At 35.6% G+C, this 20,303-nt stretch overlaps 1 long non-coding RNA gene across 2 annotated transcripts in view; it reads right to left on the bottom strand.

Moving 5' to 3' along the window:
* The window catches only part of LOC128153998 (uncharacterized), a 96,810-nt gene that overhangs the window by 47,992 nt on the left and 28,515 nt on the right, over nucleotides 1-20,303 (bottom strand). The window lies entirely within an intron of this gene.

Here is a 20,303-nt window from a genome sequence, read left to right as displayed (position 1 = left end):
GACTGTTGTTACACAGCTTATAACTGTAATTTTTATTATTTTTACGAAGAGGAAGACCAAAATTTCAAGAAACTTACTGGAAATGCATAAATTGAGGTCCAGCATCATTAGCCAGGACTGTAGAATTAAAATACAATCAGGGTTGATAAATACCAAAACAAACCAGCTAGCTAGTCATGAGTATGGGAACTGGATTGCTAGATAACAACTCTGGATTTAGAAACAACAAATGTTTTTTACATTACATGCATCAACCTCATTAAGCAAAGCTGGTGAAAGGAAGGAATAATAACTTATAATTTGAAGTTTTTTCTCTTCTCATTATGGCAGAACTTCCTACATCATTACAAAGAAATGCAGTTCTTCAACACTTGTAAATCCAAGGGTTTCTTGCTTGCCTCAGGTTAGAAGCTCCATAATATAACCTCTTGTTGCCATATTAGCTCTAATAGCATTTACCACATATTAGCCTGTGAAAAGTTGAGAAATAAATTTGCAGTTTAAAAAAACTAAATTAATTTTGTACCTGGATAACATTTTGTTCACTATATAAAATCATTCGGTTCTATTTATCTGCAGTCTTTAACCGATCATTTTGGAAGCATCCCTAGATGGAAAATTAATTGTTCCAGGACAATATTATTTTCCATTTCACAATGTGACAGGCATTCCTTTTTTTGCTTCCCTCATTGCTTTAGATAAGATTAAGTATCCAGAAATATTGTTAACCCCAGGGCTGAAGTATTTAGTTCAGAGAAACTTTGATACAATCAATCATGTTTTGAACATAGGGAAGCAGGCAGAGGGGAAAGTTCTAATTACCATTAGTTAGAAAAACAGTCTTGATGCACAATTTGATTACCTTTTGCATAACACTGCCTTGATATTTCAGGTTCATTACAAAGATATACGTATTGAAGTTGTTGAGCACATTGATATTTTATATCCTGTGTAAGTTAACTATTCCAAAATGGCACTAAGTTACAAGCCTTTAAAATTACTTCTGTTGGTTTTTCCATGAGAAAGATAGGCATAGAGGCAGACAGGCAGGCATCTGTTCTCTAACCATTAGATGCAAAAACCTGACATTTTCAAAATAAAAACGTAAAAGTTAATAAGTCTGTATTTCATAAACAAACCAGTTGACTTACAGCTGCCAGAAAAACTATAATCCTGAAACAAAAGAGATTTCAACAAATCAGTTCTCTTCTATATCAAACAGAATAAAGAAAATTCTTGTTGTTCAGTAGCATTTAAAACAAACAAACAAATCCCCCCAGAACGCAACAGAAGTCCTAGAAATGCTAAAATTCAAAGCCATGTAAAAGTCCAATGGCTGAAGCATTTAGGTGAATTAAAATTGGGTTTCTCACAGCCCAAGAGCTGTCCTCAGCATTCAGTTATTCTCCTGCTCACAAACTACCTTTCTGATTGAAAAGAAATTCCATACCACATATTCAAAACATATATTTTGCAGCATTCATCTAACTCCTACGTATACAAAATGCTACCATGACAACGTGGGTGCTGAAAGTGAGTTAAGTACATCATATTCTGCAGTTAAATGCACTGTTCTGACACACAAGTATGAATAGTTCAACTTCTATCTAGTGACAAATTTGCAATCCAGGAGAAAAAAAGAAACCCATAAGCATAAGGATGTTCTCTTCATTACACACCAGACCTAGTCGTTGCCATGCTCATGCTGTCACTTACTGGATTTACTACTGCCTCAAAATCTTTTGGATTTATGCATTTTATCTCCATTAGCTTGGTCCAAACAACCCCAAAATGTCTAATAAGAAAACTTATGCCTTGGACTCTTATGAGCAAGGTTTGTGCTGGCAGATAAATTTTCATCAGAATTTATCCTAATTTCTGATTGCACGCCTAGTTTGAAGCCAAACCCATTCCAGTTTAAGAAAGTAAACAAAACCCCAACACACTAAAGGGATTAATTCCTTAAACTTTCTCTTTTAAGTTTTTCTGATACTAAATGTTAGATGTAAATATATTTAACAAAGCGAACCAAGAATTTTTACAAGCACAAGTCAACAGCCAGTATATTAGAAAGAACAACCCAGTTAGAGCTTGGGAGTCACGTGACTGACAGTAACAGAAAAATAAAAATAAAAAACAGAAGAAAAAACACCGTGAAATTTTGCAGCTTATATACCTGATATTTCAAAGTATTACAATTATGGATGGAAAAAACTGGTAATAATGGAAACTGGAATACCATTCTTTGTCACGACCTGGTGACAGCTTTGAGTAACAACTAAGCATATGAGGACTTCTCACCATGGGGTTCCCTAACCGCTAGCTACACACCAGCTATGTTACATCCCCACTGAAAGGTCGTTGTTCGGGGACGGGGGGAAGACCTTGGAACGTGGCTGTCACTTCTTTGGTGTTGCGAATCAGTTTTTCCTCGGCTAAAGCCATCAGAAATCTCACACCCCTACACTGATGGCCTTAATCTCATTCCATCTTCCTTCTAATTTGGGTCAATCAAGAGAAGCTAAGTCCCTGCCCAAATTAATTTATAAAACTAAGGTAGATTAACCTTTAAGGATGAAACTTTAAGTTCGAGTTATTGGAGTTCAATAAGGAATAATGCTCAGATGAGGTTTACTTGCCTAACTAATAATTGCATCATTACACCATAAAAGTTAACAGCTTCCGATTGCAAATAAATTTCCTCCACTGCAATTTGGAAACTGTGTTTAAGAGCATAAAACATAGTTATTTCATATTTCTTAAAGTCTTTGCCACCTTGTTTTGATATTGTAGATTATCTTTTGTCCTGGAGTTCTGGAAAAGTTAAGCAGCTATACTGGTAACTGCTACCCAACAGAGGTCAGTTTGGTTTTTAGAGACCACAGATTTGGAAGGTACCCTAAGGGGATTATTTAATCCTATCCCTTTCCTTATGGGGGAACTTTTCTGATAGATAATTGTGTAACACTTTAAACTCCAATGAGAATGCTTTTGGGGGTTTTTTTAGGTCCTTATTGCAAACAAAGATTCTCTTGGCCACAATATATAAAATATTTAGAATTATTTCTGATGCTCCATAAAGAGCCACGCACACTCCCACTGGCCCAGTCTTCATTATCCTTTATTAATTGTTACTATTAAGGAAAGATCAGTCTTGACATCTGTGAAACCCGATTGACTATATTGGTTGGAAATTCTAGGACACACTATGTACTCATTTTCATTTTCCTACAATCAGTGGGTTCCCATTCTTATTATACTGGTGTTCAAAGTAGCACTGTCATTAGCACAGAAGTGCTTCAGTTCCACCTAGCAGAAAATGGCATTGAACAGACTCATCGAACAATGGCGACCAAAGTAACCAATTATGTATAAATTGCCTGAGTGCCTTGGGATCTCTGGATGAGTAACTACAACAGTTGCTAATATGATTAAAACCTGAGCTACAAGGCCATCTGACTATACTTTAGATCCTTATCAGCGTATCTCCAGATTAACACTAAGCACTATATCCATAACAAGGTCATTTTCCACAGCATTTACACACTAGAAATCTGACAGGTAAGACTGCTCTCAGGTATTAAAAAGAAAAAAAAAAAAAGAAAAAAGCACAGCATTTTCTTACTGAAAGAATTTTTAATGTCTGAGGCTTGCCACCACATGAAATATGGAGATATTACAATTTTCATTGCAGAGACTATCAACATGTAATAATACAAATTTTCCTATTTATTAGCAATTCAGAGACTTAATAAGACTAATAAATCTTTTTCCTATTCACATTTGAGAATAGATGGAAAAGCACATGATGCTTCAGTGAAATCTTGATAAATTTACAAGATGCTTTATTTTTACCTCTTTCAAAACCGTTTAAGTTCCTCCACAACAACTGCATGGAAGTAAGGAATGGCAGCACCGTATAGCACGTTTGTCCTTTATAGTATACCCTAATCCTTATCAAAAGGAAATGAGAAATTTCAAGAATCTTCAGTGTAGTAACAGCCAAACTAGCAAGTTACCTTAAAATTAAAATTAAAAGTATATTCCCTTCAGTTAGAGAAAATGCAGCTATATTGGAAAAGTGAGCAAAGAATACAATAAAGAATTAAGAAGTATAACATCCACCTCTATGATACCATCTTTCCTTTTGGGCATTCCATATGTCCAGAGCTACTGCTTTAGAAAGTCACTTCTTTAATTCCTCTCCTCCTAGTTTAGATTAGCGAATATACAGTATTCTGAAGCCATAGCTGGTGTCGAAATGGAGCATTGCTGCAACACCTGCCACCTATCCTTAGAAAATACGTTTTTTTTTCCCCTTGCCACTCCTGATTACCATTGGTCTGAGCAAAGCTGGACCCTTAGATATCATGTACTACGTGAAATTTTTTTCTGACACTATTGATGAGATGGGAGAATAAGCTCCATCCTACTCCAACGAGATAGTCATTGATAATCAGTAGCTACCTCATTTCAGTTACTTGAGTACAACATGGATGTAGTCAAAGAGTTAACAACCATACACAACACCCTTTGAACTTCATTCCATATGGCTACTCCCACCATAACAGATGGTGTAGCTATTTGTTTTCAGTTTACTCCTGATGTACTGTTTTCTGTCTTCTGTTCAAATGAGTGTGGCTAAACAGTAAAAGTGACAGCTGCCCATTCCTGTTGTCCTTTCCTTGCAGCTTGCTATCTTAAAGCTCAAGGAGAAGACTGCTGAAGGAAGAGATTGCTCATATGCTGCAGGCTTTCAGATTGCTGTTTTTCCTCCTTCCCACTCCTCCACATTGCAGCAGCTTCTCTTAGCTAAATAGACTCACTGCTGCCTGGGAAGAAAAAGGAGACTCCAGAGAGGAGCCAGGGACTTGTTTACAGCAGGAGCAGACCCAAAACCAAGCTGCAGAAGTGAGAAGGATGAAATAAATAAATGTCTGCTTGAAGAATTTTTGCACAGCTTTTGTTCCCCCAGAGAAAACTACATGTACAAAAGTGTGTATATAGTAGGCTTCGGTGACCTTTAGTCCTGCCATTCCTCTTCCCTCCATTGCCAAGGATACAGGTAAGTATTTTTAAATCATATCAAAAGTTCAGTTCACATTTTTTAATAACATAGTTTTAAAATAAGAAAATCCAGTTGTTTGTTATACATGTTTTTTGAAACATGTCATCCACACATATTTAAACTACGGAATTTTAACATTATTTGACAGAAGTGTTAATTTTACTACACTTCTCTATTATGTGTCTGTATGTATGTCTGACTGAACTACCACTACCTGAGATTGCCTTGTAAAACACTTGGGTTCTGAGCTCTGTGTTTGGTAGGTCATGATTGTGAATGTTCACCTCTGTTCCACAAGCTTGTCAGTACATGGGAGAAAAACCAAAACAAACCCAACAAAAAACCCATCAAAAAACCCCCAAACAAAAAAAACCACCCCACATCACCCCCCCCCCCCCAAAAGACACACACAATTTTAGCATTTCTTTCACAGAAAATCTCTATTCCTTGGGAATCAATAAAAACACCAATCAAACAAACAAAAAAAAAAGACAGACCAAAAAAATCTTGAACTCCCTCACCTGTATTCCACACAGAAGTGAGGAACTAATTCAGTATAGTCACAAAATAACCCCTGTCCCCACCTAAGAGAAGTGACTGCATATTTATCACTAAGTCACTAAACATGTTGGCTATCAAAACTGTTTATCCGTAACACTTCACTTCCACTATACAAACCAGTAGTCTTATTTACGTTATACCAGAGGTAGAATAAGACTTTAAAAGGACTGCCAGCACATACACTGTTAGGAACTTACACCAATACTCATTTAAAATACAAAATACAGTAATATCAGCATTTGATATAAGGGAAGACTGAGACAGTGGCCTGAAGGATGTATAATAAACCTGGGAAAGGATTTATATGTAATAACAACAGGAATTTAGTTTTAAAATTTCTTCCTGATGGTAGGGAATACAGCATTGCATGCCATGCACTACACTTAGACAGTGCAACATGAACAGGAAATTCTAAGGAATCAAAGGGGACCAAAAAAAAAAAAAAGGAAAAAATTAGATGCTCTGTTAAAAACAAACAAACAAAAAAATCCTGTCTGGCATAACAAAATTGAATTGGATTCTGGTCTCTAGTGTACTCCTAAAAATGTCTATGCAGACATCCAGAAACTGTAACTATATATAATATTGAGTGAACATGAAAAAGGATGTTAAACCAGCTCTATTATGAAAGAAATGGAAGGAAAAAAAAAAAAAAAAGAAAAGAAAAAAGGCTAATTATCAAGAATGCCAATATCACATTTCCCATTAAAAGCTTCTCTCAAACTGCCAAACTTTTTGAAGTTGAGTTTGTTGTTTATTCACAATACTGGTTTTTTTTGTTGTTGTTACTCCAGATAAGATACAAATCTTATCAAAAAATTATTTCATTAATGACCTCACAGACTAAAATTTTCTACAGATACTAAACAAACTACTTAGACATCATTTCAGAGAGCTAGGCCACTACATACTGTTGGGTTTTTTTCTTCTTTTCTGCTATATATGTTCTTATTAACTCCCTTAACAGCAAATCATATGGCCATAGGAGAAGATGAATCCCCATTATTACTTTTCCATGTTAGCATCATCTCATTGAAAGAGGAGGGGATGCCTGGACCGCTGAGAGAGGAACAGAGATGGAATTAAGTCAGAAGACAAATCTCTCCATCAAAAGTCAGAGATGGCCTACAGCTCATTTTGCCCATAGTTCCAAAGTTTAAGATGAGCAAATACTTCTACACCAATGACATCATATACAACCAGGTTTGTCTTTTTGCAAAAGCTAGCATCCAAATTTAAAATTTACTTTAAACTAAACTTTACTTATAGTTGGGTTGTTGTTTGTTTGTTTTTAAAGTGAACCTCTTGAGTTTAGTCTAAAGCTTCATTACAAGCTTATGATGAAAACGAGCTCTGAAATTGGTTTTTTTGGAGTTGTATAAAAATGTTTTTCATTACAATAATATATGACAACTAATACTATTTTATGTTTCAATTTGACTCTTTATATTACTTTCCTTATTAATTAGCTCTTTAATAAAAAAAGCCAAAAGAGAGGACAGGGTTCAATTCCACATATAATGATGTGCTTGTCTTTTTCCTACACATCCAACTGCATGTAGTGAAGATTTCTTTAAGTACAATCAATGGAAAACAAACAAAAAGTCTGAACTCTGTTTACTCTACACAAAGATAAATTAAGATGCTTGTGTGAGAGAAGTTATGACAATAGTTCAAGGATTGATATGTAATCCTTTAACTGCATAGCTATCGTGTTTTTTAAACATTTCCATCACCAGGATATCAATACCCAGGCCATAAGCACTGGATAAAAATGAACAGTTAGGATGCAACATCTTCATAAAATCCCCAGTTAAAAGTCCCAAATTAGGGTATATTCTATCTTATATGCCAGTATAAAAGCAACATCAAAAACCACATAGATGCTTGACTAAAGTTATACCGCTTGCATTTCCTAACTTCAGACAAAGTTACAGTTTCCCAAATAATTTAGTTCTAGCTAGATTGTGTGCCTCAGGAAACGTTTTCTATGATTTCAATCTCTTCCTGACTCCTCCTCCATAAAGATGAGGTTCATATTTAATTCAAGCCACTCAGTCACTTCCTTCTCCGCCTTAGAAATGACATTCTGGCTGCCAAATATCACAGTAACATGGCAGCGAGCAAGAGCTGTGATCAATTTTCAAATTGTACTTGGATAATGGATACAGGCATATTTCATGCAGATTACAAAACGGGGAGGTCTTCACTGAATTTTCACTACGATATATTTTATAAAACAGAGATGAGCTTAGAAAGCAGGGCACAAAACCCCAATCATTTATATAAGATAATGACAACAACATGTATTAATTTACAACATAAAAAGACATCTTTTGGGATTATTTCAGCCACTGTTCAATTAAGACATTAGCTTTCATTTCTTAGCAAGACCCATTTAAAAAATCATCCAAATGCCAACATCAAAATGAAATAAGAATTATGTACTGCTAAATTATAAAACAATCTCCTTAATGTAGAAAAATCAATTCTGCAGGGAAGGTGAAATTTGTGCAAATGCCTATTTGGCAAAAAATAACCATTATTCAGTCTTTTTAATATTTCTCCAGAGAACTTAAATTTATATATCATCTATTTACTTGAATTCATGTAATTAAAACTGCAGACAAATGACCTCTATAGCACTGTACTATACATAGGTTGATGGTACTTGCTCAGTATTAAGACTGTATTTCCTCCCTGGGAAGTAGCAGCGAGGGCTCACCCTCATAGATTCCAAGATCCTGTGCAGATGATTCACTCAAGCACTTTACCAAACACTGCATTACACACATGAGTGTTGTGAGCATTTCTATCTTTCACTGCTTTTACAGTCACAATTACAGCAGCTCCACTGTGAATCCAGGTTGTCAAAAGACAATTTTTCCTCAGCTGTAACCTGTGCTCCAAGTTGTTCACAGTCCCAACATTAGCCTCCTCAAAGAGTATTAAAGTATGTTGTGACTATATGTAATAGCTTCCAATACCAATTTGGGTCTAAACCACTCATTTTGCCTAACAAAGTTCTGTGCAGCTTAGGTCACCTTGAATCATTTACAGCACTAAGGAACATGTAGAGTTGGAAATCCCCGTCTTTTTGATGTTGCCACTGTTACAGGCATTTTTTCTTCTTTAGACCTTACTTACCCATTTCAAGGACCAAGGTCACTTATTTTGGTAAAGGATCCATTTGGCAACTGTGCTTTGGCAACTCTTAAATCTTCCATTATGATCATTTGATACCTTGTACTAATGTTTATAACATATTAATTCTTTACATTTCAAATGGATTGCGGTTACTCCCCAAGTTGATCACTACACTTGCACCATATCAGAACAGGGAATTTCTTCCACTCAACACTTCCATTTCACCTTAAGGCAGGAAAAATAAACAAAGTTCATGCTGCATTTGCTACAGTAGTACAGAGAGTTCTACATACCCAAGCTAAAGGACACTTAATCTAGTGGAAGGTGTCCCTGCCTGTGGCAGGGGGGGTAGAACTAGATGATCTTCAAGGTCCCTTCCAACCCAAACCATTCTATGATGCTATGACACTAAGCACTGCAAAAAACTTTCTGCTGCTATTCTAGACTGTCTAGGTCGAATTCACTGTTTCTGTACTACATCAATATGTAGCATAAACATAATCCAATTTTTGAGTCTGTATTAGCCTCTACATTGTCCAAGATGCCCGATGGTTATTCAAGAACGGCCAGCCAGGCACACACTCACTGCCCATTTCATTGCAAAAAGACAATTTTTCAATCAGGAAAAACTGATACCCTGCTTTTGTTTTGAATCCATTTGCAACATCAAATATGAAGTACTAACAGTTTAGCATATATAGTAGATACTAATCTAGCTGGATGTAAACACATTTGCAATTTTTGCAGAGCTGAAGGAAGAATAGGTGTGCTGAAGTGGATCAGTCATTGTCAGAATTAGTGCAGTTACTTATTATGTGCAATGCATACTGTCACTGGAAAGGTTATGTTTCCTTGGCAACTATCAAATACATTGTTAATGTCCCTGAAGAATTTCTAGTCAATAATGATTTCAGTCCTTTAAAGCTTATTTTTTAAACTAACTTTTTGGTTAGTTTAATCCTACCTCCAGTTTGTATATTTGATTATTTTCAGGTAGCTGAACATTTTTATGAAGGAAAGGTTTTAACCTATGTCTTAGTTCTCTTTAGAGCAGCACATCTGAAGAAATCAGAGATGTCAGTGAGAAATAAAAACTTGCAAGGAACCTACCCTGTCTTTCACAATAGAAGTCTAGAATCAAACAGAATTAAGGTGAACGCTGAAATTACATGACAAACACTAATTCCGATTTATGTGTTTCTCAGGTAACTACTACACTGAGAACATGAAAAGCATATGCTGTTTTGTTACAGAAATAAGAACAATGATTGCAAATACTAAAGTAGAATGATAAAAACCAGCTTTAAATTCAGCTGGCCCCCAAAAAGTTTTGAACACCCATAAGGCTACTCTAGACTACATCCTACTGAAAGATCCGTACAAGATTTCATTCTTAATTAAGAATTCCAAGGTCCGTGTTTAACTTAGCACAATAAGAACAGGTATGTAAACTATGACATGGTTAGAGTCCTACTAATTTAAGAAGCATCTCAAGCATGAAAACCTCAATCATACATTGGAAAAAGAAAATATATATTCCTGAGAAGGAAAAAAGACTTGAAGGATAAATAAAAACAGTTTTATCAGGTCTTCTTCTTCTCTAGCACCATGCTATTTCTTTGTCTTCTCAAAGCAGCTGTTTGAAAGTAGTTACATCAGACTCACAAGCAGTAATGGAAGAATGACCTCTTCTCCTTACCCCTTGTTATATATTCCCCATCAGAGTCATATACAGCAACAAAATTCAAGTTCTTAGAATTATGTTGCCAACTAATTCAAATAGTGTCCTTCAAAAAATAACATTACAATTAATTAAACAATATGAACTTGAAAAAAACATGCCAAAAAAAGAACTTCTCTCCATGCCAAGTTGAAAGACATTTGACCTTGTTTATGTAGTCAATTAGGAGAGTGTGGGGTTTTCAGTTATTTCTCATTTTTATTTCTTCCAAAGGCAAGAAAGAGAATCCTAGGTCAAAAATCTTCAAAAAGGCTGCAAATTAAGGAGTAACTTCTCTATGATCACTGATAACAGTAAAGCAAGGATCTGTGGACATGGCCATATCCAGTTGTTGTACTTCCTGTGGATCCTCCTTCAAAAGGTACCCAAACTAAAATTTGCTTTCATTTCTTACCATGCCTGAGCAAGATTCTACCCCTTAACTGTGCAAAACAGGGTTTGTTTGGTTTTTTTTCTTCATTTTAAGAAATTAATTTGGCAGATCAAAAGTAAACCTACCTCTAATATCTGTATAGTGTTCAGCATAGGAAACAAAAATACCAGAAAGGAGAAACTGAGCATATTATGATTCTTCTGGGCCTTCGAAGTGGCTGCTTTTTGTCAGCATGGGCTTTTAGTGTTGCGGGGAAAGGAAAAAAAAAACCCAACACACAAATCAAACCAAAAAAACCCCCTCAACACAACTCTACAAAAGGGCATTTCATCCTCTAACTTACTGTATATCAGCTCTACAGTTAGTAAATTTTTAGATACAGAATCATTCCTGATGAGAGATGACAACATTGTTTCCCAATTCAAATCTGCAAACCATTTAGCTGTACTAGTCACCAACGCTGCCTAGGGAAACAGGGGAAATCAGCTTGATATCAACAGCTGTAAGCACACATGAATGCAAAATACTTGTTTTCTTAATTTTATTGATGATGTCACAAGCATCATTTGAAAGGCAGTTGGAAAAAAAAAAAAAATCGAAAAAAATATATTCCAAGTCAGGAGACTATCAACTGCATTAAATAAGACATTGATGGTAGTAATATGGATTAGCCATGTCTTCCATTGTTTCAGAAAACCACAATCAAATTTCATCTAGAGCAGAATTGATGGTTTTTTTCATCTCCCATTTTCATTAAGTATTTCCAAAGATATGTAAAAACGTATAAATGGTCCCTAAACAATTGGGCAACTAGTGGTATGGGCTACTGGCCAAATTGTTAGTTTACGTGTTTATTTCAGAGTTCTCCATCTATCATGTTACCATCAAACAAAAAGCACCTATAAATGTAAAGAATCATGCAGAAGAACTCTTGGAATATTATAATACTTCGGCAAAATAAAATAATAATTAAAAAATCTTGCAAAGTAGACCACATTTATTAATTTTTGTGTGCTGTAAAAAGTTACCTACTAAGTGTTAGTAGCCTTCTGGACACTTAAAGGAAAGCACTGCTGCAGCTTTCTATGCTACAGCACTAGCACAGAGATTTCAAGTCAGTCCGTTGAAGCATCTGAGCTTGTATGTTTGAGGATTTAAACAGCTAAGCAAAATTTGAAATTAAACCAAATTAGATTACGTATGCGTTGTAAACAGTTACTGAGAAATTACTGCTATAATTGCATCAAGTCAAATCAAAGAGAGGTAGTACAGAGAAGAAGTGAGACCAGAACCCTCTTTCATGTGAAACACTCTATTTTACAAATATCTTACAACAATGATTGCAATAAAGGTAGGGTAAGTAGCAGCACAGAAAAGGAAAAAGAATAAAAACACACACTGCAGCAGGAAAGAGCAAAAGGAATACATTACAGATAATACTGAATAGCTTGAATTAAGTGTCAACCAGTGCCATCACTTTGAAATCCAATAGCTTCACATTTTGAAGCTATTAGTAACAGCCAGCAGCCATGCTTTACCACAAGACTTCTGACACCACTGGGGCTTGATTTTCCTCCTCCAGTTCTAAATGTTATTCTTATAGTATTAGTAAATAACTGGACCATTTTTAATACCCCTCATGTCTTTTGCCTCTACGTGCTACTTACCTTGGACAGCACAAATAGTGACTGCCTTGTTTCCTTTAAGTTTAATGATAAAGGGCCCATGTACACTAGTACTTCAGACTGAGCACTATAAATCTTCCCCAGTGGTCAGCATCTTCAGAAACTTGATCATAATTTGCTGATTCAAGATTCTCCTGCCACCATCTATATTGCAGTGGCCTTGAGCACTGCTGCTATCTCTGTATATGCTTATCCCTTCAGTTAAGACTACTATACCTCAATTTGTGTCACACCTCATCAGTTACCAGTTTCCTTTCTTCAGCATCTTTGCAAGGCTGTTATCCAGATAAGAGTAAGATCTTATTACTTAACTTTTCTGCTTAGTTAAGGGTTAATTTTGCAAGTATTCACCTTCTTGTAAAGCACACCTTAACCTACCTTGCTACAACTGTAGCAACCTCCACAGCATTTCAACTGTACCTCCACAACATAATCACAGAAAACTGCCTTTAATATAACCTCCAGAGAAGTTTGCAGACTAAAGTTGACACTGCCCTGCTGTCATTTCATCTTTGTTAATATCAGTGCACAGCAAACAATTCTTCACATATGTAATTATGTTATTTTGAGAAGATAATTTGAATCTGAGAGAAAAGTAATTTTTTTTTTTCTTCACAATAAGAATTTTCAAGAAAAGTGTCAATTCTAGGACTCTTCCTGAAGATAAGAACATTTCTATTATGTTCTGTATTCAGAAAATAATTTATGATGTCATTTCTGTTATATCATGCTAACAGGAAAAAAAATCTTCATGCCCGATGAGAAACAAAATACCTGACAGAAGGTTACACAAAGTTGGGAAGTAATAATAACGATGATAACAATGATAGATTTTTATTTCTATTAACTCAACATGAAGAAGAACTAGAAAAGAGTCATCAGGAGAATATACTGAGAATATATATCCTTGTATGTAGGTTAAAGTCAGTATCTTGTAAAAGATACATCTATTTACAGAGATCTTAATATTTTCTACCGACAAGTGGCAGATACAGCAGAAGAGAAGTATACAATAATATTTTAAATACTTGCTACCACAACAAGAAAATTTACTAAGGAGTTCCAAAAATTAGGCCTATTTAATTAATGCAAAACAGCCAAACCCCCTACACTTCACAACATGAAGGTCTTCACTAGATTTATCTAAGTTGCTCTTTTGCTTGCGTCTTATGAGACAAATCATATTTAACATTATTAATATATTACTTGCCTCAGTACTTTGTCACCTGAAAATTTTTAAACTATCCTAATATTCAATTCAATGGTTCTGCTGTCACACATGTCTTCTGTTCCCTAGTGGCAGCACTTCGGTCGGGGGGGGGGGGTGTCATTTGGTGGGGTTTTTTGGTTTGTTTTCTTCCCTTTCTTTTTTTGTTCTTTCTAAACACTATCCACAAGAAAAACAAAAAAAATGAGCCCTTCATTTTAAAATTAATATCTCCTGATCTAGCAGTAAATGCCTATACACTATTCAAAATAACAAAAACAGGCAAAAGGTCTTAAGACTAAAAACAAGCAAGCAAGCAAACAAACCAAAAACCCATATGTGACCAGTACTATCTGCCTTGTGCTTCTTAAAATGCAAGTATCATTGAAGTGCACTTGTAATTGTTGAATATTAAGAAATATTTGGGGAGGGACATTTAAATTTGGAATGATACAATTCACTTGAAGAGATGAGTTGTGTTTTTTATAGGAGTAATCTATGATAACTAAAACCACTAGAAGGCAGTCCAGTTATTTTCTTCAGAGCTGGCATTTTTCCTCACAACTAAAGCTTTGCTGTAGAAGAATATCAGCCAAAAAATAGTTTATGGGAAAAGGAAGTCAATTGGTTTTGTAAGCTATAAAGGTCAAAATACTTTTGTGAAATATTCCCTTCGGAAGCTTGGAAACAAGCTTCTTCTCCAAAATTTTATGACAGCTGGTAAAGCAAGAAGACATATGCTTTTTTGTATTGCCTAAATAAAAATGACTGATCTGACTTATTAACACTGATTCTCTCAAGACGAAAACAAGAGTTTCCAGCAATTTTATGCAGTTCTTCTTAGACATTAGCAATATCTGCTTTTAGATAAGCAATATTTATCCTCGACATCTGTTTGCAGTATCAGTTAAAGGATTTAGAAACTGCACTTCCAAATTTATTAGCTTACATGGAAACTATTTTTCAGTCTATTGAGAATGATTAACTGAAGCTTTTAAGGCTACAGAAATAAAAACAAGCAGTAAGGTCTGATGAAAGTCATGCCTGTAATTATCGGATTCATAAACCAGAGAAGTTCAGTTACTTATATTTTGAAAAAGATTTTAGAGTTTTCTTTTCTACACACTTTTAGATTTCAAAACCAGGGAAGAGACTATACTATATTCTGATAACAGAATAATAAATTCATTGTAGTAGATAAAATCCAAAAAGACTAAATAAAGTAGCAGACATGTACAAACAATAGCCTAGTAAAAATATGTACAGTAAAAATCCATACAGCTTCCAGAATAGATGACAAGTAAGCATAACAGAAATAAATAAGAAAATCTACAATTTAGAAATAAACAAGAAAATCAACAATTAACTGGAAATCCTTTGAGAAAGTAAGTCTATTAAATCCCACTCAGATTCTCTAAAATAAAGCTATCTAGAATAGCTAGATCTTTCCATTTATGTAGTAATCCTCTTTGTTCTAGATAGAAATTGAAGAGTAGCACTAGAGAAGCAGACCTCCACCACTGTGTCAATGAAGTTAGTTTAAGTTTTCACTTGTGGACACAAGAACAGTTGAAAGGCATTGGTGTGTTGGCCACATTGAACATTGTATCTAAAGAGATGTGCAAGAGTATTGACCTAGAAGGTCAAAAGGTGTTCGGGCACTCATCTATATCACATACTTTTCTTCTGCAATCCGCTTAACTCCCCACTGAGTAGAGGCCAGACTTGAGAGATTCCTGAGAAAAGGCACTAGGCAGACACATTTTATCCAATACTTGCAAGCTCCCTGTCAACATCCAGAGTGAAAACTAAAATTTTGTGCATACAAAAGATGCTTGGCTTAAAATACACAGTAAACAGGAACTGGAATGTTATTAATAGCTTCAAAAATAGAAGCTGTTAGACAGTTATACTATTTGTGTTCCTCATACAGACTACCCCACTTTCTCACTATTATATATAATGACTCTAATATACTATTCTCACTTACATGTTTAAGCACATAACAATTTTTTTTTTTCCAGGGAGCTTTTTCTACTTCTTTAACATAATCCAGGTTTATAACACTAGGACGCTCTCCTTATCATGAAGCACGACAACAAAAAATATTCCAAGCTTATTCAATAAACAAACATTTTAGTGCTGACAGATGAGTATCTTTCACTGGTCATAAAAGAATTTTGATGCAAGTATGGTGTGCCAGCTATCTTAAATGACAAGTTTGTTTTGCATAAGCCAGACCCTAGAGCTCATATAGCTATTGCAGAAGGACTCGCAGCCAGCCAGTGCCTACAGAACAGCTGCTTTCCCCTTTGCTTTTCACCAGCACACCACACAATAAGAAGACCGGTTATTTTATCAGAAATAAAAAATAAAATTAAAAAAAAACTAGAACAAGAAAATCCTAAATCAAGAGAAACTTAGAATTTCTAGATCACAGAAACCAAAGCACAAGGTTTTTAAGACTCTCCCCCTCTGTCCATGGGGAAATAGCAGGGTACATTGTTTCCTCCAGTCCAGAAAACCTCAATAGCTAAAAAAAAGAGACTTACGCAGTGCTTCTTAATCCCTCTCTCCTGTTAGAGCTGTGTCCCACTGTGCTCTCTACACATCTGAACTCCTTACTTACCAGCTTCTCCTAGTCTCCTTACCAGAAGGACATGCAAATTTTATTCAGTTAATCTTAAAGAGGGTGCAATCTCCCTCTCCTCCTCAGCAGGCTCAGTCATGACTTAGAGTGCACACACAACACAACATAAACTAGAAGCTTTCATCTTTGTTAAACTATGACAGTTCTTTGAAAGATTACAGGTAATCACTAGCAAGTTCAGCAGCTTTACCACAGAAGTTGCAATATTGATAATCTCTTCCAGCTACTCTCAAGGCAAAAACCTCTGCTCTCAAAGGATGAGCACTGTGCTGAACCACACACAGCAAGTCCTCTCACAACAGTTCAACAGCTACTTTCCTGTTATTCTTAGGTATCCCTTACTTCTTCCTGAAGAATTTCCTGCCCTCTAAACACTAGCAGAGATCAAGTATTAAATTAAAATCAGTGTTACCTTTCCACAGTTTCTCTGCTTTCCTTAGAGAGTGTCAAGCATCACAGCACAAGCCACACACAATGCTCTGATAATTTTGCACTTTGGCAGCCAGCAGAACTTTGTACACAGTTTAATGTTAAATGGGAGTAATATGTATGAGGTTGTCATTTGATGGTACAGGAGAGAGATTAAGCTATGTAAGAAAAGAGGAGAGGAATTAATTTAACACTCTCAAAAGTTAAGGGTATGTTTACTTGACCAAAAGTAAATTGGCAAATGTATTTATGACTGCAGGCTACCCCAAAACTCTTAATGGTTAGTTCAAAAATTGTATGCAGTGAGCAGTCTCATTGCCACTTCCACTGCCCAGGCCATAAAAAGCCCAGAAGAACCAACGGGGCTTAGGGAAATACATATCTAGTTTTCCCACTGCGTAGGAAAAGGGGAGTAACTATTTTGTGGTTTATTGCTAAAAATAGCGAAGTTAAGATTCCACCTTTGATCTATTGGGATGGGATGAAAAACAAAGCTACAGAAAAACATCAGAACTGGATGGCCTACACCAAAAGTGTCCAAACAGAACAATTAACTCTCCAATAAAACATCATCCGTTGTTACATCTTTTTACTTTGGATGGAGAAGGGACACTAAACAATGATTTAATCTTAAAAAGAGTAGTGAAGGAACCGAAGTTTTTTAGCAGGAAATATCAATTGTACACCAAATAATCCCTCAAATTTAATAGCTCCACAGCACAGATTAGATGACCTTTATTTAAAGTCAATGTTGGTGGATTGCTAAATATTAGACAGGGGGAAGTCAAAGTATCCTGTAATGCTCTCACTTTCTAACAAGATTCAGCACAGCAAACACCAAAATCTCCCTGACTAAAAGAGAATGCAACATTTTGAAAACAGACCTTAATAGAGACTTCTCAAGCACAACTGAGAAGTTAAGCTAACTGAAGAACCTGTGCTGATCTCTCATCACACAATAAAATGAGACTGAACAAAGAAATTTTCTAAGCCTACTAGAAAATAAAACAAAAGTTTCCCTCTCCACAATGGAATTGCTGGTTCACCACCAGCCACTGAGTACCCTTCTACTAGGGTAGAAGAAATAGGACAAACTGTTTTCCTCTTCTACTCTTTATGAAAATAGGTGGTCTTAAGTATTACAGTGCTACTAGTTAGAGTCAAGTTAGGGGGTTTTGTTTGTTTAGGTTTTACTTTACCTAGTACATCTAAGCAATAAACTGATGAATTTGTCTTGCTATGTTTTTTTCCAAATGCAAAATATTACAGCCCACCGTGTTTTCATCACGCTAAACATTACGTGCCCTTCTTTGCTGAAGCCTCACAAAGCTCCATGAACACAAACATGACTTGCAGATGTTATACAACTAGCTTAGAGACTTTTAGTGCAACACTGGTCAGCTCAGTGTTAGATAGCACCTACCACAGACTTTAGAATTTGAGTTTTGGGATCCACTGGTGTGCATGCTCATTTGCTTTGCTAATTTGTACGAAAGCACCCAACCAACCAATATTGGTATATGTTTCTCAAATTACTCCAATAACCACATACGTGAGAAATTAGAGCCAAGCCAAGAGAGAGAAAAGGGATAATGACAGAACAAAAGGATAAAAAGGAAAACGCTGAGGAAAATTGAGACAAAATACAGTGATTTAACCCACATTATAGTGTGATATCTGAAGTATGAAATTCCTAAGAAAAACTCTGTAGGATAGAACAGCAGATGAGGCTGCTGGTCTTTGAATCGTAACATGCCAAGACAGCTCTTTAATCTTGCAGCCTATCTATAGTAACATTCTGCAGTTCTACAGAGCTAAGTTATTTTTTATTTTCCTTTCACTGTTCTTCCTGTGCTATCTAATGCTAATGTGTAAACTGAGTAATAGAGTCTCAGCAAAAATCAAATTTTCCAGTTATTCTTATTCCAGTGCCTACGCTTTCTGAGAATTTCAATAAGGCTTGTCAGTGAAGGGTCAAACACTTTTTGCACCATCCTGCCTCTTATCCCTATAGTCCTCCAAAGATGAGATGAAAGCATAATGATTACTTCAGTTGTATCTTCACACATGCTAACTGCAGCCAATGTTTTGTGTCTGAACAGATGCTTTCTTAGCCTCAACAAAAATTATATTAAAAAATACAGTATGTTATTGATACGGATGTATTTGCTCATTAGCCACATTATGCATTAAGTGCTATTTAATGCAGGTAACTGAGGACAAGTTACAGTAAACTGGAAAAAAAATCAGTATATTCACAGTGAAAAACAGTTACTGTACTAATAATTTGCCCAAGCAGAAGAAAAATTATTAAATTACCTCATACTACCAAATAAGCTTGTGAAGCAACTCATTCACTTACTAGGACTGAAGTGGCAAATACAATTCCCACTTTCGGACCTTTCCCTGTGAACAGAATGTGAACAAAATTCCAGCTCAAGTCCACGTGGTCTTTAGTTCCTATATATTGTTTCACTATTCTTTGGTATTAAATTCTGAACATTTCGGTGAAAACACGAGACCCCCAATCCTGCAGAACTTCAGTAGACTATATTCACACTGAAGATGGGTTTGTCAGTACCAAGCAGAAGATTTACAGACTCTAAAGCTGAAGTACAGTCTTGACACTTTAAGTTGTAAAATTCCAGTGGACATTAGAACTCCATTATTAATACAAATTAAAAAGTTAAATGAACTTGTACCTTTCCAGGATATAATCCACTATATAACAAGTTCATGAGTATTTTAAGAAGGCCTCCAAAATTTTATATATACTTCAGAAGCACCTTTAACAATTACAGTTTCCAGAGTTAAGTCGCAGATCAGCTCAAGTGTAACTAGCAAAATTTTACAAGGCCATTTAGTTTTCATGCAAACAAAGTATACAACTTCCCCTACACATTTCAAGCTCAGTTTTGGCATTCTCACTGACATCTTCCTTATAGGTACATCTAATGCCTATTTGTAGCTATGCTAATCTGACAAGATGTTTGGTTAAAAAAAAAAAAAAAATTCCTCCACCAATAAGGAGGACTATTCATGATCAGCATTTTTGCAACTGGAAGTCATTTATTCTTATTTTGACTATTGCTAATTTCTAAACACAGGCCAAACTTCCTTTAGGACAGGGTAATTTCACTTTTTTACTAGAAATTTATAGAGAGAAGTTCAGCATTATTTTAGAAAGTACAGGGACTATGTGTAATCAGGCCTTGCAGACAGTCATACCATCTAGTACAGCAACAGAAAAAAAGTAGCATTCGGCCACTTTTAATCTCAACCAAAGGGGAATTCTCAAGAATGGCTAAACAGTCGCTTGATCAGAGTCCGAGGAGTGTCCCTGTATGGATAGAGAGTAAAGTGGAAGTAACAATTCCAGCTTCCTTCTAAAAGTGTAAGAGTTATTTTAGATGCAAGCTTTCCTGACAATTTCTTCTAAATT

This window comes from Harpia harpyja, chromosome 18 (assembly GCF_026419915.1).
Source record: "Harpia harpyja isolate bHarHar1 chromosome 18, bHarHar1 primary haplotype, whole genome shotgun sequence".
Lineage (NCBI taxonomy): Eukaryota > Metazoa > Chordata > Aves > Accipitriformes > Accipitridae > Harpia > Harpia harpyja.
The sequence above is the reverse complement of the archived record's forward strand: the minus strand, read 5'-3'. Positions and strand labels throughout refer to the sequence as shown.